We start from the raw sequence: 24,357 nt of genomic DNA, 5'->3' as shown, positions 1-24,357 counted from the left end.
AGGTAGTATGGAGATTTAGCAAAAATGGTGAAGGAAGAAATGGGATGGCAGACTGATGAAGGGTGTGAGTAAAGCTATGATCCCGGGGAAAGCAGCAGATTTCACAAGGTAGTGGTGAGGTAGAAGTTATCATAAAGAAATGACAGGGTTTTCCTGGAGTTGCATGGAGGTTACAGTTACAACCATTCAGAAAAAGGATGGGGTCTTTTCGAAAAGGCACAGGAGCCAACTCGAAAGGACTCCCAGTGGCCAGAGCTGGAACAATTGTAAACTAAGTAATGGTCATGTTGAATTACAGCCCATGCCACAAATCCATGCTATATAAATAAATTACTGAATAAAAATCTAGAGGAACAACTTTTCCTCACAGAATTCTAATTACTAAACATAGAAGGGATGAGAAAAATGAAAAAATCACCAGTATGACAGAGTAAAAACGGCTGTAGGTAAAATCCACTTGCTAGATTCTAGAATTCAGTAGGTAAAAGTTGGAGGAGAAATTGGAAGCTCTCCTGAAACTTTCTCCTGAGAGATATTTATTAATCACCAAGAGAAACAAATGAAGGTTAATTAACAACATCAACAATAAGCCATACTGACATTATCTTCCCTTCAGGTAGTGGTGGCAGGATCAGAAACAAATATACAGTGGGTGGGGAGGGTGGTCCATGGGAGGAAACAGGGCCAGTCAGTGAGGGCTGTTCCACCAGGAACTTGGGAAACAAGGATGAGGGGCTGTGTAGTGAGCGCTCACGTGGATCAAGTGCTCATTTGGCTGGTGCAGGCCCTAATGACTCATGTTGGTTTTTAAGTTCATGACTTTGGAGCCACACATCATAGGTCAGAAACGGCAGGATGAGAAAAAGCACGGCAGTGAATAACGACAGACACAACCCACCCTGCCAGGCCAGGAGTCAGATTCTGAGACACTAGGTCACCTGGTTCCCAGGTGTGTTTGCATCTGACCATCATTCCAGTCAGTGATGCAAAACCTTTACATTAGAACACTATGGCATGAAAGAGATTTTTAGTGCAATTCGTGGCTCATACTTTTGAGTGAGGTCTGCTCAGCACAGAAATAGGACTTTAGGTGAAGCTGGCTGTGCTGATGATGCCAGAGTCCAACAACAGAAACCGTTTTCAAATACTCCTTCTTTTTTCAAAAATACAAAACCCCAAGCCCTCAAATATAAAACTACTAAAAATTCTACTTGATCAGCAGCAGATTTACGAACTACAAGACCAATTATAAGAAAGTGTTTAGCAAAAATATTCTTCCCTGATCAGTGTCCCCAAAATTCATCTAATCCTAAATTGTAAGAGAAATGGCTATGAGAACTTCACTTTAACAATCTCTTTGACCCCCTAATTCCACCAGTGTCCCATCTGATTTAACATGAAATAACACTGAAATTACTAAAAAGAAAGGTGGCTTCGGTCAGTACAGATGTTACTTTTCTTCAGAGAGAATGTGGCAGGAACAAAACAAACCTGGGTTGAGCATCAAGATTTAAAATAAGTATCTCAGGGACTCTCAAAAACCAAACAAGCGAACCAAACCAAGCTGGGGTTCAGTTTTTGCCTCATCACTTACAACCCAGGTCAAATCAAATGACAACCTGGAGTTTCAAGTTTGCTCTATCTGTACATATGAAATAAATATCCTCAACACAGGTGCAGTGCAGCATTCCTTAACAGATCAAATAAAACACATGGCAATGTTTTCAAAATTATGAACGTCTATGTAAGCACATTGCCAATTACTTCAGCTTTGTGGATTATCACCATAGGTACACCTCACACACTTTTTTACGATGCCCTTTGCTGATGCATCCCATGTGGTAAAGATATTGTATGTCAAAACTTCTGTAAAAATTCAAGCAACAGAGTTCCTGTCTGGAGCACACCTGCCAGTCACACATTTTTTGTCGGGATGTCAAAATCGAGGTTCTCTATTCTATGGACACCACCAGAGAAGGACAAAATCTATCGGCTTCTTTCCCAAAAATACTCTGTGAGGTTTTTTGCCTCAGTGACTGGCACACGTGCTGACTGTCCGTCTGCAAAAAGACTGTTCTATCCCCTTGCAACCGCTTGCTGTTTTCTGACTACAGCATGACATGTTTTCGAGTTGTTAACAAGGTGGGAGGGCTGGTGCAAGACCTTCTTTCATTCAGAGCACTCCAAGGGTCTCTCTCCAGGAGAAAGCCTAAGAGGTTGAGAATATTCTGACTGGACGTGTTTCAACAGTAATGGCACTCCAGGGGCTTCTCTTGAGAATGGAGTTGGTAATGTTGAGTGAGGCAGGAGGGTCAGCTGAAACACTTCCCACACAGCTGGCACTGGTAAGGCCTCTCCTGAGCGTGAATCCTGTAGTGCTGGATGAGGTGCGACCTTTGACGCAACCTTCTGCCACAGTCGCAACACTGACGGGCTCTTTTTCCAACGTAGTCGTGCTGCCGCTTATATCCAATCAAATACATCTTGTCTCGGGGTAACTCACATGGCAGGGCTCTTGCTGCTTCGTGGGCTTTGAGATGCTGGAGACGATGCACAGCCTGGATGAAAGCTTTGCCGCATTCGAGACGCTCATGGCAGTCCTGCCTCTGAACGCTCATGCGGCCGTAGACATCTGCACGCTGGGTCAAGGACTTCCCATCCCAGTGAGTCTTCTGATGCCTGCTGAGGCGCGGCATGAGGTAGAAGGCCTCTCCACACCGTTTACATACAAAGGGCATCTTCCCCGTGTGGATTTGCTGGTGCTTCTCCCGGCCTCCTCGGGTACTGAAGTCTCTCCCACAAAATTCACATCTGTAGTGTTTGTTCTCTTCGAGGAAAAACGAGTTGTGGGCCAGGCAGGACCTGGTGCAGACTCCAAGAGTACTGTGCTCCCGGGGACCCTTTCCTAGCAGACTCTCCGATGCTTTCTTACGTTCTGAGCTTTTCTCTAGTTGATCACCCTCGTGGCTTCCTTCCTGAGCGAGGGTCTTGGGGTCACTCATTTTTATGGGACTCAAAACTTGTGCCGGCTTGACCTGGTGTGACTCCAGTGGATCATCAGCACAAGACTCTCTCGTGTGGGCACACAAGGAGTCACCTGCCTCCAAATCCTTTATTCCTGCCCCCGAGGATGATGTCTCTACAGGCAGGCTTTGCTCTGGAGTTAGATCTTTGGTTTCAGATTGGTCCTCACAACCTAAAAGAAATGTAAAAGGTCCTCTACTATTTTTTACTCAGAGAAAAACATCATTATAGTAGAAATAGAAGAAAGAGACCGAACATCACAAACACATTAATTAGTACAGAGGTTTGAGAGTTGTCTGGGGATGTAAGGAGAGAGTGGGAGAAGGATGCAGAAGACAGCAACCAAGGATAGGTGAAGGTGAGGCAGAAAAGACCATCTAGGAGGACTGAACATTGACAAAGATGCCAGAGGCACTGACAAGAGAATGAGAAGGAAACCAGAGAAAGACGGGGGACTGGGGTTTGGCTGCAACTTTCACACCATGCTTGGTACATCATTGCTGTTTGTAGGAACTAGTATAACTGTGGCCATAAATGGATTCTATTATCAGGTCAATCCAGGAGATACCGTACGATGCAAGTCAGCTTTCACTCTTGTAGGACTCTTCAGATCCCTTAACCAGCATCTCAGATCTCAAAGAGGGGAAATGTAAGAGGTAGCATTTCTTGAACTGATCTTGTTAGGCAACACTTTTTGTTTTTTTGTGTTTTTTTTTGTAAAGAACCCCTATTATCATAATTCTGTAGGACTATTGGGGAAACACTGGAGTACCCCGGTCAACACCTTCTCACTCACAATAAAGCAAGAGTACTCCAACTCTTTTCTTGGCTCCCAATCTCTCATTTTACTCATTCAATTCAACATTTATTAAACACTGATTCTGAGCAAAGCGTTATCCACCTGGATGTTCATAAGTCTGTATAGAGACTTATCCTCCAAACGGGGAGAGGGGGGACGGGAAGGGAAGGGAGGGGTCCTCGAGGGGGAAGGAGGGTTTTCTAGGGCGGGAGTCCTTGAGGAGGCCAAAGGTGTGTCTGAAAGGGAAGGCCCGTGGGGTCCTCGAAGGGGAGGGCAGCGGTCCGAGAGGACGGGGAGGGTCCTCAGGGACCAAGGAACGCGTTCTTGGGGGTGAGAGCAGAGAGGCCATAAAAAGGGAGGGTCTGTGGGGTCCTGGGGCGGGGAGGAAGGTGCGACACGGGAGGAGGAGGGCGGGTGGAAGGCCTTCCGGCCGGGGAAGCATTGGCAGGAAGCCGGGGCGTGAGCAACAGGGAGGCCGCCGCGTCCTCCTCAGAGCTGACTTGGCCCGCGCGGCCTCCCGCACCCCTTCCCCTCAGGGCCGCTACTTCGCGCCTCCCTTTCCGTCGACTTCCCCGCGAAGAGGAGCGTCTGCCCCGGCGGCCCTGAGGGGACGCCCGCACCTCCCTGCCCGCGAGCCGGGCCCTCACCCCCAGGGCCCCTCCCTCGCGTCCGGGCCCTGGCCGCCGCGCGCTCACCTCGCAGACGGACACCCTCGCCTGACCGAACCTCTGCACCTCGGTCTTGCAGCGCAAACCCGCCAGGCAGGCGCTACCAGCGGTCTGCGCATGCGCCCTGTGGGACGGCCGGTGCAGAAAGCGCCGCGCAGAAAACGCAGGCCGCTTCTGGCCGGCTCCGCTGGGCGGGCCCGCGAGGACCACCTGGCCTAGAGAGGGCTGGGAGGGGCCGGAGGACTACTTCCTTTAGATGCTTTACGAGTTTTGGCAGTGGTTAGCACGTGGTTTAAAACGGTTTCAAAATAAACAGTATGCAGTGAAAAGCCTTCTCACTTTGTGTGTGCCACCGACCAAATTCTCATGCTATAAAACCACGGAACACTCAGGTGACCGGTGCAATTATTTGAATACGTATGATTATTAAACTGAATAATTATGCAACTGTGAATAATTATGAAAGCGTGAACATGTTTTCAGTGTCCTTCCACAGTGTCTTTGTGTATATGAAAATAGAGATACATGCGTATATACATATGTGCGTTATACACACATATGTCGTTATCATTGATACGTATTATACATATCTATACTATAAATTCGGTAGATATTTACCTGTAATAGATATAAATAGTTTAAAATATAAAATATATTTTCTAAATAAGAACTGTGACGATGTAACACAACCTATAATGTGACACAGTGTGGTACATACTGTAGCTTAAAATGTGTACTTAACTAATATAAGTACTTCCTTGATAGCAATATAAGGCTTCCCCGGAAGCTCAGTTGGTAAAGAATCCGCCTGCGATGCCGGAGAGTCTGGTTCGATTCCTGGGTCAGGAAGATCCGCTGCAGGAGGGATAGGCTACCCACTGCAATGTTCTTGGGATTCCCTTGTGACTCAGCTGGTGAAAAATCCACCCTCAACGCAGGCAGACCTGGGTTCGATCCCTGGGTAGGGAAGCTCCCCTGGAGACGGGAACACCTATCCACTCCAGTATTCATACCTGGAGAATTTCATGGACTGTCGAGTCCATGGGGTCTCAAAGAGTCAGACACGACTGACCAACTATAACAAGTATATCATGATGCCACGCAGATTCATATTATATGTAACTATATGTCTGTACAAATAGAGTAGAAACATTTTTAGTTTGCAAAAATACTCATAGTCTCGTTTCCTACCTTTTTTATACAAAAGGTGGCAGACTGTACCCATTGTTCTATGCCTTCATTTTTTCCTATCTCAGAGACCTTTTCATATCAGTACAAAGAGAATTTGCCTACTGTTTCTGAACAGCTGTTTGAATTCTGTTGTACTGTTGTTGTGACTTGATTTATTTACCCCATCCCTGACTACTGGGTGGCTGAGTTGTTTTCAGCCCTTTGCTACCAGTATTCTGTGCAAAACTATGAGCTTCAGCAGTTCTGCTGCTGTGTAAACCTTCTGGGAAGATAAATCCCCTGCAGTGGAATTGTTGAGCCACAGTGCACATGTGTGTGTCATTTTGACAGAGATTTCTAAGCTGCCTTCCATAGACGCTTGCCTATCAGACCCCCACCAGCCTGTGTGAGCAAACCTGCATTCTCAGTGTTATAGGATGCTTTTTCAGGTTTTCCAAAACTAGGGTCGAGAAATTTTTCAGGAGCAAGGTAGAATATGTTTTCCTGTGTTGAGGAGCCATTTGTATTTAACTAAAGAACATTTATCAGGGCCTCGAGATACGTAGGGAAAGTATAGTGAAAGGTGCAATAAGTATTTTAGTCATTGTGATGTTGATTATGGTGATGATGGCATAATGGTTAATATTCTTGACACTGGTCTTATACCTGTGACAAAAACTAACTCAAAGTGGATCAGACACCCAAATGCAACACCAAAACTAGAAAACTCCAGGAAGAGAACTTAAGAGAAAACCTATGACCTGAGATTTGGTGATGGCATTTTAGGTATACACGTGCAGCTCACAAACCCCTGGTGTGGGGGATTCCCCAGAAGTGCCCTTCTATGTATTGTATCTGAAAACCTGCAATTTGGAGGTCATTCAAGCTCTCTGAGCCTCAGTCTGTCCTTCTAGACTAAAAGGACAGCAAGTTACTAAATGTAAGGATTAAAATATGTAGAGGTGGATAATGTTTTCTTCCACGTGCTGAGGGTCGCTGGGTGCGTCTGAAAATGAATCAACAAAGACACATTAACTGGAGACAAGCTTACAACTTATTTTAATATGTTTTAAGTGACACAGGAGCCTTCCTAAGGAAATGAAGACCTAAAGAAACAGACCTGAGTATTTCAAACTAGGTTTGATGAGGTGGGGACAGTTGTGGAAGAATATGATCGGTTAAGGAATAAGAGGTGAGTGTAATAAGCTGGCAGAAACTTAGCAAGGCCTGTGTGTTAGGCTTCCTCTTGGAAGTGTTCCTCACCCTTTGGAGATAAGAATGCTCCTTTCCTCCTGCTATAGGCAGGGTACCTCTCCCATGATGGGATTATGGCTTGTTTCATGGAAGAAGGGGGAAGGGGAAGAGAGTGAACCTCTTCCTTCCGCTGTTTTCTCAAACTGCTTCACCTTCAATATGCCAGGTGCCATATTTTGGGGTGAGGTATCCTGAACCCAATCACATGTCAAATGATTAAAGTGGTGTCTGAGATCCATACAGGCAGTTTATATCTGTTGGCTTCAATTTTATTAGACGACTCTTGACAGTCCCTTAGACTGCAAGGAGATCAAAGCAGTCAATCCTAAAGGAAATCAACTCTGAATATTGATTGGAAGGACTGACATTCCAGCTGAAGCTCCAATACTATGGCCACCTGATGTGAAGAGCGGACTCCTTGGGAAAGACCTGAGGCTGGGAAAGACTGAAGGCAAGAGAAGAAGGAGGTGGCAGAGGATGAGATGTTTGGATGGCATCACCGACTCAATGGACGTGGGTGTGAGCAAACTTTGGGAGATGGCGAAGGAGAGGGAAGCCTGGCGTGCTGCATCCGTGGGATAGCAAAGAAGTGGACGTGACTCGGTGACGAACAACAACAGCAACCCAAAAAGTAAGAAATAACAGTGGTTGAGGGAGGAATGGAGATAAGGGGGAAGCAACAAGGACGTTCCCAACAGGGATCGCTGATTCCGGATTAGAAGTCAGTGAGGAGTTAACACAGCTTGGGGTCCAGAGGAAAAATAGGTCAACAACCCAGCTTGGAGGGTCCCAGGGAGTCATGCACTAAATGTCAGACTTGATGCAAAGCTCTCTGTTGTGTACATTTCCATCTAATTAAAGAAGCAGACATTTTTCTCAGAATCCACATGAAACATCCAGAGGTCAGGAGACTCCCACCTCTAAGTCACACACATACCTTAAGTGCACGTCAACTTCTTGGAAATTCATATCTTGTTCTGGATCTTGTTTTTCTCCCTTGTTCTTATTTTCTAGGCTGAAGGTTACTCACGAATATTTTCTTATGTGTGGGTGTCTTGTCCAGGGTGCCTGCCAGGGGCACCACACGAAGTCAAGTGTGAAAAAGCTGTATGTTCAACATATGGTTGTTGAGGGGAAGGATGCAGGGAAGGGATGGTTAGGGAGCGTGGGACAGACATGTACACATGGCTGTATTTAAAACAGAGAACCAACAAGGACCTGTTGTGGAGCACAGGGAACTCTGCTCAGTGTTCAGTGGCAGCCTGGATGTGAGGGGAGTTTGGGGGAGAACGGACACGTGTGTATCTGTGGCTGAGTCCCTTTGCTGTCTGCCTGAAACTATCACGGCATTGTTAACTGGCTATAGAAAATAAAAAGTTAAAAACTTCATGTTCAATTTATTAGCAGCACCTCTTAAGAGATCATAAGTAGGAGGTTACATTGTCTTAAGTGGTTTTCTATCTCCTTATGTTAAAATCCGAGCAGCGAGAGTAGATAAAGGGATTATATATTCATACATATTAAGATGTCACAATATGTAATCATATAAAAGCAATTTATGCACATTTGAATCTTGATTTTCGTTTGCTGAAAGAAAATATTATTAAGATAAAAAGGAAAATCATCCCCCTGAACATGGTATTACCCCCGTGGTTCTTGCTCCCATGCAAATATTTTACTCAGTCATCATACCTTTATACAACTTAAAAAAAAAAAAAAACAACTTTTTGTTTGTATTGAGGTATAGCCAGTTAACAATGTTGTGATAGTTTCAGGTAAACAGTGAAGGGACTCAGCCATATGTATATATTTATCCATTCTCCCCCAAATTCCCCTCCCATCCAGGCTGCCAGGGAACATTGAGCAACGTTTCCTGTGCTATACAGTAGGACTTTGTTGGTTATCCATAAGTTTATCCATAAGAACAAACCGTAAGTTTGTTCTCTAAGTCTGAGAGACTTTCTGTGGTGTAACTTCATTTATATTTCATTTTAGATTCCACATATGAGGGATGCCATATGATATTTCTCCTTCTCTGTCTGATTTACTTCACTCGTTATGACAATCTCTAGGTCCATCCATGTTGCTGCAAATGGCATTATTTCATTCTTTTTAATGGCTAATATTCCATTGTACTGTGTACAACTCTTATTGTATGTGTATATTTTATGCTTTGCACAATTTATTATGTTGTCTCTTTTAAATTAGTATCCCTAAGATCTAATAAGAGTACATCCTGAGAAATGCCGGGCTGGATGAAGTACAAGCTGGAATCCAGATTTCTGGGAGAAATATCAATAACCTCACATATGCAGATGACACCACCCTTATGGCAGAATGTGAAAAAGAACTAAAGAGCTTCTTGATGAAAGTGAAAGAGGAGAGTGGAAAAGTTGGCTTAAAGCTCAACATTCAGAAAACAAAGATCATGGCATCCGGTCCCATCACTTCATGGGAAATAGATGGGGAAACAGTGGAAACAGTGTCAGACGTTATTTTGGGGGGTTCCAAAATCACTGCAGATGGTGCCTGCAACCATGAAATTAAAAGGCACTTACTCCTTGCAAGGAAATTTACGACCAACCGAGACAGCATATTTAAAAGCAGAGACATTATTTTGCCAGCAAAGGTCCATCTAGTCAAGGCTATGGTTTTTCCAGTAGTCACATATGGATGCGAGAGTTGCAGGGGGAAGAAACCTGAGTGCTGAAGAATTGATGCTTCTGAACTGTGCTGTTGGAAAAGACTCTTGAGAGTCCCTTGGCCTGCAAGAAGATCCAACCAGTCCATCCTAAAGGACATCAGTGCTGGGTGTTCATTGGACTGAACAGTCTCTCTGTATAGAGACTCTATAATCAGGCTATAAATGTACAAAAGGAGAGTTTGGGGAATTTCATCTGGGAACAGAAAAAGATCAGGCAGGGGAAGGCATTAGGGCTCAGCAAGCAGTGAAATGGGCGGCAATCTTATTCTGAGCAGACACTGACTATGGAAGTACACAGTCCTGGGGAGCAGCAATATAGGGTTCTACTAGGAGTATCTATGAGAGATGAAGCTGGATGTGACTTTTGGACCAGACTGGGACAGATTTAAATGTTTTGCTAGAAGTCTGGATTTTCTTTTCGGAGTGGTAAGAACCTGATGTGTGCTTTGTAACGTCAACTCCCTGAGGGCTGGAAAGAGCAGTGGTATCACACCAAGGTTTTTGCTTGTCTCAGTGACAGAGGAAAGACCTCTGATTTCTAGCTGTCAGGGGAAAGGCACAAATGAATGCAGGGGCTTGAACATTAGAGGATACGGAAACTGGCCTCCCTGGAGCTGAGCAGGAGAGGAAGAGATGAGCTTCAGAGAGGAGATAAAAGAAGTACTGAGTGAGCATGATGTGGCGTGACCACACGAGCCCCTAAGGTGAAAGCACCTACCGGCCCTCTGCCTAAGCTGAGTGGGCTCTGAGGACCAGCTCCCAGCCCCTGCTCACTGACCAGGGTTGTCTCCCCAAGATCCCGGTCTCACGGCTCACCTTGACATGTCACTGCACTCCCGTCTTCCTCCCTAGCATGTGACCCCTCCTCTTCCAGCTGTGAGATAATGTCAGGTTTAGGGAACTGGTACCCTGTTGAAGAAGGAGACTTATAACTTGGGGGTTCTGTCCTGTACCCTCAGGAACTCCCAGCCTGGTTTCTAAAGGCTCTGAGATAACAGGCAAGTGCAAATTTACACACAAGAAAAATAAAGCCTGTTTCCAAAGATTCTGCCACTAGGGACATATGCCAATGTCTGGAAACAATTTTGGTCATCATGGCTTACCGAGGGAGACCAGGTTCCTGTAATTTTCCAGCATCACCTTCCGGTAGAGCTTCCTCTGAGAAGCACTGAGGTTAGGGTAATTCCTCTGGACTGAAGTCCACAGCCACATCCTCGAAAGTCACCAATTCCTGAAATACCAGATATACTCCTAAATGATTGAAATCCGGAATTATCCCAAAGAGGGGGAAAGGTATCTGATAAGAGGGGACTGACCATGAAGCACACCTTCAGACAAGCAGAAAGACTCTAATCCAAAGGTTTCAGGGACCTACAAGGGTTTCTTTCCTTTAAGTCCTTCTCATTAAAATGTTTTCTTCTCTGCAATCACCCTCTTGTTTCTTTCAGTCTTCTAACTTTATAGAGGCTTTCAATGGCTAAGTCAAAGATCTCTCTTGGGAAACGTCACACTGCACTTGAAAATATGTGGGTTATTTTCCAATATCTTTTGCTATTAACTTCTATCATAATTCCACAGTGATAGGAGAACAGAGTGTATATGATTTCAATACCTTCAGGCCATGAAACTTTTGCACTTTATGTTCCTGGATATGTTCCAGGGTCTCCTAGTTTATAGTCTATGGGAACTTGAACACAATTTGGATTCTCTTGTTGTGTGAAAACTATATAAATCTGAAGTTATGTCCAATTGGTTCATACTGATTTTCAGATCTACTATAGACTTCTACCTTTATTCATTCCATTAATTTTTTGAGTTTGATATTGGAAGTCCAACTAAAAATTGTAATTTATCTACTTAAAAATAATTCTAATTTATAGTAGAACTTCCCCCATAGCTCCCTCATAGCTCAGTTGGTAAAGAATCTCCCTGCAATGCAGGGGACTTGGGTTTGATTCCTGGGTCGGGAAGACCCCTGGAGAAGGAAATGGCAACCCACTCCAGTATACTTGCCTGGAGAATCCCATGGACAGAGGAGCCTGGCAGGCTACAGTCCATGCAGTCACAAGAACTGGACTTGACTTAGCGACTAAACCACCAACCACCACATAGTGGAACTATATGTAACTTTGTTCTGAACTCTCCAAGCCTCCTGTAAATGTGTTATCATAGTTTCATAATTTAAAACATAAAAAAGAAAGAGAATAAATAAGTATATCTTTCTTTTGTCTTGAAGTCTGAGAGAAGTGGGAATATTTCTAAGACAGCTCCTGCTGCGAATTTCTAGAGATCTGTGTGGGAGGAGAAAGTTCCTTTTAAGTTCCTTAATAAAGAGAGAAAAATGCAAATAAAAGCTGAGCAGTATACCCCAATCCCAGGAAAAAGAGACAGTTGGGTTTACGTTCTGGTTCTCTCTTACAAGCTCTGTGAGTGTGGATAGGTTAAGCCTCAGTGACTCATCCACAAAACACAAACAGCTCATAAATATGCAGAGATGGCCAATCTTATAATAAGAAAATGCATTTCAAAATGACAAAGTATGACTTTATACTCATTCAACTGTCAAAAATTAAGACGTTGGACAATACCAAATACTGTCGAGAAGGGGGACTCTTGGTGGTGGTGGTGTAGGACTGATGTTGAAGCTGAAACTCCAATACTTTGGCCACCTCATGCCTACGAAATCTTATTTTAAGTTCCTCGTGCAGAGTTTTCTGACTTTACAGATTGTTATTAGATTACTATTTTAGATTGACCTGCTCAATGCACTTTGATAGATTGTCTTCTCTAACTGGAATAGACGATCGTCTCCCAAGTCTATTTCACTTGCGATTTTATTTGATTCTCTTCTGGGGTAGAGGTCTGTATTTGAAACATTCAACCTAAATAATGGAATCAATAAGAAACATGTTTAAACTTACAAATCTTAATAAACTCTGGACTTGAAGACAGATTATTAAGATCCTAGCCCTTGAAAAAATGAAGTATATTGTTTACAAGTTAAAACCACCAACTTTGGGTGTCCATCCAAAGATCAGCTAAAAAAAAACATCATCAGCTTCTAAGAAAAGCATACCTTTCCATGACTTATGTGGCCAAGGAACATCAAAAAGGAAAAGAAAAAGAAAAAAACGAAACAGCAAACAATGTAATCTCAGAGGTCTGCACAAAGGATAGCAAATAGCAGCAGAGAGTGGCATTTTACCTTAAGAGAAACTGAGGCTAGAGTATGAATATTTTTCCCTTTCCTTTTCTTGGCGAGTGGTAGTTGCTATTCTGTGGTGGGAATGTTTTCCATCAGATTCCCTAAAAGCAGAGCCCATGTTTGCTACTCACAGGACTCAATGGTGAGGGTTTTCCAGGAGAAATGGAATGAGGGAAGCAAGATATAGCAGAGGGAAAACAAAATCTAAGGTCAAGCAGAGACCAAGTTGCACCAGGCTTTATCTCACTTTGTATTAAGGCATTTGCTTCCATGTCACTCAGTCAAAATTTCACCCATAGATGTGGGATTTTCACCTCTTGGATGAGGAGGCTTTCATGTGACCAAAGGCAATTTTCCAGAACAGGGAACCTTTCACAAAGATTAGTGGCCAGGATTTATGGAGTTGAGGGGTGCCTAGTGAAAGGGACCTGAGTGGTGCACTATAATAGGTATAGTCTGGTGCGGTCTTCCCAGCAGACCACACTGCCTCTCGTTTTTACCACTGGTCTTCCTACTTATTGTATGCCTGTATCCGAGGTTACCTCTGACCCTTGGGCCACTAAAATTTGCCATGAAGCAACCCACACCCATATATTATAGGAGTTGGAAAGTGTCAGTTGCTCAATGGTGTCCGATCTTGGCGACCCCATGGACTGGACCCCACCAGGCTCCTCCGTCCGTGAAATTTTCCAGCCAAGAATACCGGAATGGGTAGACAGTTCCTTTGTCAGCGGATCTTGACAAAGGCACTGAACCTGGGTCTCCCACGTTGCAGGCAGGTATCTTACTGTCTGAGCCGTGCACATCAAGTACAATGAGAATACCATGCATGTATTCCACTGACTAGCCGCCATACTCAAAGTCCAAGGTCCGGGGTCCAATTATCCTATCGAATGGTTCCTTTAATGGCTGCTACTAGTAATCCAGGTTCTAAAGTCAAAGTGAAAGCTGCTCAGGTGTGTCTGAGTCTTTGCGACTCCACGGACTCAGCCGCCCATGGAATCCTTTAGGCCGGAATACTGGTGTGGGTAACCTATCCCTTCTCCAGCGGATCTTCCTCATCCAGGAATTGAACCGGGGTCTCCTGCATTGCAGGCGGATTCTGTACCAACTGAGCTACCAGAGAAGCCCAATCCGGGCAGTAAGGTCAACCTCTAAACTGCATGCCCTATTACAAAGTGATGTGCACAGAATTAGATACGTACGAATAAGAAGGCTTCTAAGGAGCAAAATAGCCAAGTGGTTGGTATTGAAAATATCTATATATGAAAGAGTTGAGAGGTTCCAGGGAGATGTCTTGATTACGAAGCTTGCAGGAAAAGGAAAAAAAAAAATGGAAGACAGACCTTGCAGGCCCACATTCATTCCATAATTCAGCTCCAACAGCTGAAATCGTTATCTATTGCATACACTATCCTCTGAGGCAGAAAAGGTTAAAGCTTAGAGTTTGGCAACTGCTAATCTGATCCAATTGCTCATCTAATCCACAGACTGGGAGCTGACTGTGGCTCAGATCATGAACTCCTTATTGCCAAATTCAGACTGAAATTGAAGACAATGGAGAAAACAAGAAATCATTCAGGTATGACCTAAATCAAATCCCTTATAACTATACAGTGGAAGTGAGAAATAGATTTAAGGGACTAGATCTGACAGACAGACTGCCTGATGAACTATGGATGGAGGTTCGTGACATTGTACAGGAGACAGCGATGAAGACCATCCCCATGGAAAGAAATGCAAAACAACAAAATGGCTGTCTGAGGAGGCCTTAAAAACAGCTGCGAAAAGAAGGGAAGTCAAAAGCAAAGGAGAAAAGGAAAGATATACCCATGTGAATGCAGAGCTCCAAAGAATAGCAAGGAGAGATAAGAAAGCTTTCCTCAGTGATCAATGCAAAGACATGGAGGAAAACAACAGAATGGGAAAGGCTAGAGACCTCTTCAAGAAAATTAGAGATACCAAGGGAACATTTCATGCAAAGATGGGCTCCATAAAGGACAGAAATGGTAGGGACCTAACAGAAGCAGAAGATAGTAAGAAGAGGTGGCAAGAATACACAGAAGAACTGTACAAAAAAGATCTTCACGACCCAGATAATCACAATGGTGTGATCACTCACCTAGAGCCAGACATCCTGGAAGGTGGAATAAGTGGGCCTTAGGAAGCATCACTACGAACAAAGGTAGTGGAGGTGATGGAATTCCAGTGGAGCTATTTCAAATCTTGGGAGATGATGCTGTGAAAGTGCTGCACTCAATATGCCAGCAAATTCGGAAAAACTCTGCAGTGGCCACAGGACTGGAAAAAGTCAGTTTTCACGCCAATCCCAAAGAAAGGCAATGCCAAAGAAAGTTCAAACTACTGCACAATTGCACTCATCTCACACGCTAGTAAAGTAATGCTCAAAATTCTCCAAGCCAGGCTTCAGCAATACGTGAACCATGAACTTCCAGATGTTGAAGCTGGTTTTAGAAAAGGCAGAGGAACCAGAGATCAAATTGCCAACATCCGTTGTATCATCCAAACAGCAAGACAGGTCAAGAAAAACATCTATTTCTGCTTTCTTGACTATGCCAAAGCCTTTGACTGTTTTTCCATGACAAGTTCTAACAGCTGCTTCCTGACCTGCATACAGGTTTCTCAAGAGGCAGGTCGGCTGGTCTGGTACACCCATCTCTTTCAGAATTTTCCACAGTTCTTTGTGATCCACATAGTCCAAGGCTTTGGCATACTCAACAAAGCAGACAGGTGTTTTTCTCGAACTCTCTTGTTTTATCGATGATCCAACGCATGTTGGCAATTTGATCTCTGGCTCCTCTGACTTTTCTAAAACCAGCTTCAACATCTGCAAGTTCACGGTTCACTTATTGCTGAAGCCTGACTTGGAGAATTTTGAGCATTACTCTTCTAGCGTGTGAGATGAGTGCAATTGTGCAGTAGTCTGAGCATTCTTTGGCCTTGCCTTTCTCTGGGACTGGAATGAAAACTGACCTTTCCCGGCTCCTCATGAATAGTATGAAAAGGCAAAAGATAGGACGCTGGAAGATGAACTCCCCAGGTCACTAAGTTCGTAACGCTGTCCAGGAGGCAGTGATGACAACCATCCACAAGAAGAACTGCAAAGAGGCAAAAGGTTGTCTGAGAAGGCCTTTCAAATAGCTGAACAAAGAAGGGAAGTGAGAAGCACTGGAGAAAAGGAAAGATGTATCCACCCGAATGCAGAGTTCCAAAGCATGGCAAGGAGACAGCAGATAGCCTTCTTAAGCATTCAGTGCAAAGAAATACAGGAAAACAATACACTGAGAAAGACTAGAGGTCTCTTCAAGAAAATTAGACATACCAAGGGAATATTTCATGCAAAGAGGGGCACAATCATGGACAAAAATGGTATGGACCTAACGGAAGCAGAAGATACTAAGAAGAGGTGGCAAGAATACATAGAAGAACTACTGACAATGACCGAGATAACCACGATGGTGTGCTCACTCACCTGGAGCCAGACTTCCTGGACTGACAAGTCAACTGGGCCTTAGGAAGCACCAGTATGAACAAAGCTAGTGCAGGTGATGGAATTTCGGCTGAACTATTTCAAATCCTAAATGATGAGGCTGTGAGAGTGCTGTACTCCATATGCCAGCAAATTTGGAAAACTCAGCAGTGGCCACAGTACTGGAAAAGGCCAGTTTTCATTCCTATCCCAAAGAAACACCACGTCAAAGAATGTTCAGACTACCAACAGTTGCACTCATCTCACACATCAGGCAAAGGAAGGCTCAAAGTCTCCAAGTCTTCAACAGTAAGTGAAACGAGAACCTCCAGATGCTCAAGCGGGACTTCGAAAAGGCAGAGGAACCAGAGAGCAAATTGCCAACATCCGATGGATCACAAAAAAGCACGAGAATTCCAGAAAAACACGTACTTCTGCTTCACTGAGTACGCTAGAGCCTTGGCCTGTGTGAATCACACCAAGCTGTGGAAAATTCTTAAGGAAACGCTAATACCAGAACACCTTACCTGCCGCCTGAGAGATCTGTATGCAGCTCAGGAAGCAACAGTTAGAATAGGGCGTGGAACAATGGACTGGTTCCGAATAGGGGGAAAGGAGTACGTCAAGTCTGTATAGTGCCACTTTGATTTTTTAAGTTATATGCACAGTACATCATACAAAAGGCCGGATTCGATGAAGCACAACCTGGAATCAAGATGGCCGGGAGAAATATCGCTAACCTCAGATATGCAGATGACACTACCCTTTGGCAGAAAGCGAGGTGGAACTGAAGAGTCTGGCCTGACGAGAGTGACAGTGGGCAGTGAAAAATCTGGCTTAGAACTCAACATTCAAAACACTAAGATCATGGCAACCGGTCTCATCACTTCAGGGTGAATAGAAAGGTAAACAGTGGAAACACGGACACGTTTTACTTTCCTCAACTCCAACATCACTCCAGATGCTGAATGCAGCCATGGGATTCAAACACCCTTGCTCCTTGGAAGAAAACCTATAACACAGCTAGACAGCATATTAAAAAACAGAGACATTAAACTACTGACAAAGGCCCATCCAGTCAAAGCTATGGCTTTTCACATAGTCATGGACGGACGTGAGAACCGGACCATAAAGAAAGCTGAGTGCCAAAGAATTGATGTTTCTGAACTGTGGTGTTGGAGAAGACTCTTGAGAGTCCCCAGGAATGCAAGATCAGCCAGGCAGTCCTAAAGAAAATCAGTCCTGAATGTTCATTGGAAGACTGATGCTGAAGCTCCAACTGTTGGCTACCTGATGCGAAGAACTGGCTCACTGGAAAAGACGCTAACCCTGGGAAAGCCTGAAGGCAGGAGGAGAAGGGGATGAGAGAGGATAAGATGGTTGGATGGCATCACTGACTCAACGCACATGAGTCTGAGCAAGCCGGGGGGAGCTGGTGATGAATAAGGAAGCTTGGTGTCCACGGGGTCACAAGGAGTCGGACACGACTGAGTGACTCAACTGAACTGAACTGAATAATGCTTACGAGAACAGTCCACTATAGCTGAGTCCTGGCTCCAGCTCTATTAAGTATTCTAAGTGTTGGAACAAGTCTGATACAGCAAGTCTCCAGCAAGTTCCACACAACCCCCCAAATATCTGCTGAATTTCTAAGTGGTGACACTGCATGTAGTCTAGTCTAGTGCGTAGGCAACGGCAACCCACTCCAGTACTCTTGCCTGGAAAATCCCATGGACGGAGCATGGTGGGGGTCGCCAAGAATTGGGCACGACTGAGCGACTTCCCTTTCACTTTTCACTTTCATTCATTGGAGAAGGTAATGGCAACCCACTCCGGTGCTCTTGCCTGGAGACTCAGGGACTGGGGAGCCTGGTCGGCTGCCGTCTGTGGGGTCGCACAGAGTCAGACACGACTGAAGCGACTTAGCAGCAGCAGTATGCTGAGGCATTAAGATTGTAAAAGCTCACTGAGGCCAGCGACCACATTTCTTTATTAAATTTGGAAATACGTCCCCAAGGCCTGCAGGCATGTCTGAAGCAGCTCCCACCACCTCAAAAAGCCAGCTTGTAGCTCACAGATCTCCCCTTCGTTCTCCTTTCCAACTCCCTCCATCATATCACCAACCTGTAGCCTTCTCTGTCCTTGGCCTGGGAAAGATTCTCTGTTCTTGCAGTCCTCACTGTCTTCCACGAGTCCCCATTTACCGTCCACATTTTGGGCTGCCTGCTGACTGACCGAAAACCTTTGAGGAATGGAAATTAGAGGTTGCAGACAGGCCTGCAGTGAAATTTATTAAGTTCCATAGAGGGAACCTGCACTTCATTTTAGCTAGGCTGAGTGTTAGTAGTGATTTGAATCCTATTGACCTGATCATCTGGGAGATCAGCATTTTCTCTCCAAAACTGGCACTAAAGGCTTCTATATGGCTTCACTTTGAGTGTCCGTCTTCTCCAAGGCCTACTCTACCTGTAGTGTGACCTCCAATTATTCTCAGTTGAGTATGCCTTGGGCCTGATGTGCTGCAGTAGAGAGTCTTTCGGGCGTGGCTAAGGTGGACGGTGGAGAGGTCTTGCTAGCAGAGTTTCTCGAGCTGGTAGAGGGCTTGAAGTCTATACTCTTTGTCAATACTGGGGACATGCCCCTGGCATGGCTGCAGGTGTTAATGGTGAGCTTGTGTGGAGCTGTGGTTTTGCTGCTCATAGAGGCCCTTGTTGGGGTTGAGGACCATGCACCTCTCCATGGGTTGGGGCCCTTCAGTCTGGACTAGATTGTATTCCTGTTTTGTTTTTGCTTTTTTTTTTTTTTTTCCAGATATGTAGTTTGGAAGCTAGAATGGTGACCTCTTTGGGGGTCCCAGGAATCCAGAGGACTGGAGAGAAGAGTGGCGGCCACAGACAATAGACTCTGCCATGGAGAAGATGACACCAGCAAGCCCACCTGGCCAACTGTGTGGGGGACAGGCCCAGGCGGCTCCAACAGTTTGGGTGGCCTTGTGCCAGTACTCTTGCCTGGAAAATCCCACGGACGGAGGAGCCTGGTAGGCTACAGTCCACGGGGTCGCTGAGAGTCGGACACGACTGAGCAACTTCACTTTCACTTTTCCCCTTCATGCACTGGAGAAGGAAATGGCAACCCACTCCAGTATTCTTGCCTGGGGAATCCCAGGGATGGCGGAGTTTGGTGGGCTGCGGTCTATGGGGTCACACAGAGTCGGACACGACTGAAGCGACTTAGCAGCAGTAGCAGTAGTGATCCTCTAGGCTGCCTCATGGCTGCTGAAGCCTACTGTCTTGGTGAGGGGAGGTTTAAGGAGGCATGGTGACCATGACATCACAACAATGTGATTTCACTAAAGCGACAGGCAACAATGCCTTGGGCACTACCATTTGCCACCTAGGATTTAGAAAGAGATGTATGGGAAGGATAAAAGGAGAGGACTGTATCTTTTTCACGAGGACAGACTGCCTTCCTGATGTGCGTATCTTCTTCTACCACCTCCTGTGGATTATGCTCATTCTGATATTTCATAGGCCAACTTGACCCATGAAATAAGAATACGTTCTAGCCCAGCTGAGTCTCTAAAGAGGCACTGAAAGCTCTTAGGGAGCATTAGGAATCTTTAAGGATTTTCAGTTGATGGGAAAGAGAGTTCTTAGCCATTTTCCATTCCCTGAAAACACATGTAAGAAAAGGACACCTCTTCTGGAACTGACTGCCATAACAAAGTGCCCCACACCAGGCAGCTTCAATAAATGTTTTCTCAAACTCCTGGGGATCGAGTCAGTAATCAAAGGGTCAGCAGATTTGTCTTCTTCCGGCGTCTCTTTTGGATTGAGACTGGCCATTGTTTGCCTTTGTCTTCACATAGTGATGTCTCTGTGTTGTTTGTGACTGATCTCCTTTTCTTATACAGTACCAGTCGTATTAACCCAACCACCTATATAGAGGCCCTATTTCCAGAAAGGGTCAGAAAGAAATTATAATTTATGCAGTACGACTACATATAAAATACAGAGAGTTAGAGCTTCAACATACACACTTTGAGAGAATACAGTTTATTCCATGATATGGATTTTTGTTCTTTCCACTTGGTACTGCCGTATCTGTCTCCCAGAGTTCAACCTACGAAGTAGGTCTCCACAACACAGAAAACAACTGGTTAAGAAAAACGGATTGTCCAGGGGTAATACAGATGAAGACAAAATTCAGAATTTATAACCAATCTAGAAATCCTCTCCTCAAAGACACAAGGGAAGGAAAACATTCTATTTTTGAGTAAGTATTAAACCATAATATGACACACACATAAGAAGCAAATTGCTGAACGATGGAAAAGATAAAAGATATACTCTATATATGTATCCTAGCAAATCAGTTCATGACAACGTTTTCAAAATAATAAGGAGTCCTCAAGGAAGACCAGATGACAAACTTTGTCACACTTTGTCCTAAATTCACCCGGTAACTGCGGGAGCTCTCAATGTCTGCTAACGTGCCTTACACAGAAGAAAAAACTGCTCATATTTTTATGACTGCATGTGGTTTTGAAATGAGGCATTCTCTCAAGAGAGTCTGTTAACCTCCATAGACTTGAGAGATAAGGTGTTACTGTAACCTAACACCCCTGTACCCAACATCCTTGGCCCAAGCAATACCGAAACATTAGAATTTAAAGCCGAGATATGTTTTGTTGCAGAGCCGTGCATGGAGATGGGTGGCATATGCCTTTAAAAACCTCAATCTACCTACAGAAACAAAAGACCGACATATGGAAAAGTATAAAGCACTGATGAAAGAAATCAAACAGGACACAAATAGATGGCGAAATATACTGTGTTCATGGATCAGAAGAATCAATATGGTGAAAAGGAGTATACCACCCAAAGCAATCTATAGATTCAACGCAATACCTATCAAGCTACCAGTGGTATTTTTCAGAGAACTAGAACAAATAAGTTCACAATTTGTATGGAAATACAAAAAACAAAAAACAAAAAAACAAACCTCGAATAGCCAAAGCAATCTTGAGAAAGAAGAATGGACCTGGAGGAATCAACCTGTCTGACTCCAGGCTGTTCTACAAAGCAACAGTCATCAAGACAGTATGGTACTGGCACAGAGATAAGTCCACGCACCTATGGACACTTTATCTTTGACAGAGGAGGCAAGAATATACAATGAAGACCAGACAATCTCTTTCAGAAGTGGTGCTGGGAAAACTGGTCAACCACTTGTAAAAGAATGAAACTAGAACACTTTCTAACACGGTACACACACACACACACAAAACTCAAAATGGATTAAAGATCTAAACGTAAGACCACAAACTATAAAACTCCTAGAGAAAAACATAGGCAAAACACTCTCTGACACAAATCACAGCACGATCCTCTATGACCCCCCTCCCAGAGTAAACAAATGGGACCTAATTAAACTTAAAAGCTTTTGCACAACGAAGGGGACTAGAACCAAGGGGAAAAGCCTGCCTTCAGAATGGCAGAAACTAATAGCAAGCAAAGCAACTGACAAAGAATTAATCTCAAAAATACACAAGCAACGCCTGCAGCTCAATTCCAGAAAAATAAGCGAGCCGATCAAAAAATGGGCCAAAGAACTAAGCAGACATTTCTCCAAAGAAGACATACAGATGGCTAACAAACACATGAAAGATGCTCAACATCACTCATTATTGGAGAAATGCAAATGAAAACCACAATCAGGTACGATCTCACACCGGTCAGAATGGCTGCTATACAAAAGTCTACAAACAATACACGCTGGCGAGGGTACGGAGAAAAACGAACCCTCTTACACTGTCGTTGGGAATGCAAACTTGTACAGCCACTATGGAGAACAACGGGAGTTCAGTTCAGTTCAGTCACTCAGTCGTGTCCGTCTCTTTGCGACCCCATGAATCGCAGCACTCCAGGCTTCCCTGTCCATCACCAACTCCCGGAGTTTACCCAAACCCATGTCCATCGAGTCGGTGATACCATCCAACCATTTCATCCTCTGTTGTCCCCTTCTCATCCTGTCCCCAATCCTTCCCAGCACCAGGGTCTTTGCAAATGAATCAACCCTTCGCATGAGGTGGCCAAAGTATTGAAGTTTCAGCTTCAACATCAGTCCTTCCAATGAACACCCAGGACTGATCTCCTTTAGGATGGACTGGTTGGATCTCCTTGCAGTCCAAGGGACTCTCGAGAGTCTTCTCCAACACCACAGTTCAAAAGCATCAATTCTTCGGTGCTCAGCTTTCTTCACCGTCCAACTCTCACATCCATACATGACCACTGGAAAAACCATAGCCTTGTCTAGATGGACCTTTGTTGGCAAAGTAGTATCTCTGCTTTTTTTTTTTTAAATACATTTATTTATTTTACTTGGGGGCTAATTACTTTACAATATTGTAATGGTGTTTGCCATACATTGACATGAATCAGCCATGGGTTTACACGTGTTCCCCATCCTGAACCCCCCTCCCACCTCCCTCCCCATCCCACCCCTCTGGGTCATCCCATTGCCCCAGCCTCGAGCATTTGCCTCATGCGTTGAACCTGGAATGGTGTTCTGTTTCACATATGATAATATACATGTCTCAATGCTATTCTCCCAGAACGTCCCAACCTCACCTTCTCCCTCAGAGTCCATAAGACTGTTCTATCTCTGCTTTTAAATATGCTATCTAGGTTGGTCATAACCTTCCTTCCAAGGAGTAAGCGTCTTTTAATTTCATGGCTGCAGGCACCATCAGCAGTGATTTTGGAGCCCAGAAAAATACAGTCTGATGCTGTTTCCACAGTTGCCCCATCCATTTCCCATGAAGTGATGGGACCAGATGCCATGATCTTAGTTTTATGAACGTTGAGATTTCAGCCAACTTTTCCACTCTCCTCTTTCACTTTCATCAAGAGGCTCTTTAGTTCTTCTTCACTTTCTGCCATAAGGGTGGTGCCATCTGCATATCTGAGGTGATTGATATTTCTCCCGGCAATCTTGATTTCAGCTTGCATTTCTTCCAGCCCAGCACTTCTCATGATGTACGCTGCATGTAAGTTAAATAAGCAGGGTGGCAATATATAGCCTTGACATACTCCTTTTCCTATTTGGAAACAGTCTGTGGTACCATGTCCAGTTCTAACTGTTGCTTCCTGACCTGCATACAAATTTCTCAAGAGACAGGTCAGATGGTCTGGTATTCCCATCTCTTTCAGAATTTTCCACAGTTTATTGTAATCCACAGAGTCAAAGGCTTTGGCATACTCAATAAAGCAGATAGGTGTTTTTCTCGAACTCTCTTGCTTTTTCGATGACCCAGCAGATGTTGGCAATTTGAGCTCTAGTTCCTCTGCCTTTTCTAAATCCAACTTGAACTTCTGGAAGTTCACGGTTCACGTATTGCTGAAGCCTGGCTTGGAGAATTTTGAGCATTACTTTACTAGCGTGTGAGATGAGTGCAACTGTGCAGTAGTCTGAGCATTTTTTGGCATTGCCTTTCTTTGGCATTGGAACGAAAACTGACCTTTTCCAGTCCTGTGGACACTGCTGAGTTTTCCAGATTTGCTGGCATATCGAGTGCAGCACTTTCACAGCATCATCTTTCAGGATTTGAAACAGCTCCACTGGAATTCCATCACCTCCACTAGCTTTGTTCGTAGTGATGCTTTCTAAGGCCCACTTGACTTCACATTCCAGGATGTCTGGCTCTGGGTGAGTGATCACACCATCGTGATTATCTGGGTCGTGAAGATCTGTTTTGTACAGTTCTTCTGTGTATTCTTGCCACCTCTTCTTACTATCTTCTGCTTCTGTTAGGTCCACACCATTTCTGTCCTTGATCGAGCCCGTCTCTGCATGAAATGTTCCCTTGGTACCTATAATTTACTTGAAGAGATCTCTAGTCTTTTCCATTCTGTTGTTTTCCTCTATTTCTTTGCACTGATCGCTGAGGAAGGCTTTCTTATCTCTCCTTGAACAACGTGAAGATTTCTTAAAAAACTGGAAATAGAACTGCCATACGACCCGGCAATCCCACTGCTGGAC

The 24,357-nt window shown here is 44.4% G+C and overlaps 1 long non-coding RNA gene across 1 annotated transcript in view; it reads right to left on the bottom strand.

Moving 5' to 3' along the window:
- Window positions 1–10,117: 10,117 nt before the first annotated feature.
- Window positions 10,118–24,357, bottom strand: part of LOC145537778 (uncharacterized) — a 46,524-nt gene continuing 32,284 nt past the window's right edge. Inside the window, exons 5-6 of the long non-coding RNA XR_014076421.1 lie at window positions 10,723–10,850; window positions 10,118–10,528 (exon numbers count right to left, since the gene is read on the bottom strand). This is a non-coding gene — a long non-coding RNA (uncharacterized LOC145537778). The remainder of the gene's footprint in view (window positions 10,529–10,722; window positions 10,851–24,357) is intronic.

The sequence above is a fragment of the Giraffa tippelskirchi genome, chromosome Y (genome assembly GCF_054371585.1).
Source record: "Giraffa tippelskirchi isolate mGirTip1 chromosome Y, T2T-mGirTip1v1.2.pri, whole genome shotgun sequence".
Lineage (NCBI taxonomy): Eukaryota > Metazoa > Chordata > Mammalia > Artiodactyla > Giraffidae > Giraffa > Giraffa tippelskirchi.
The sequence above is the reverse complement of the archived record's forward strand: the minus strand, read 5'-3'. Positions and strand labels throughout refer to the sequence as shown.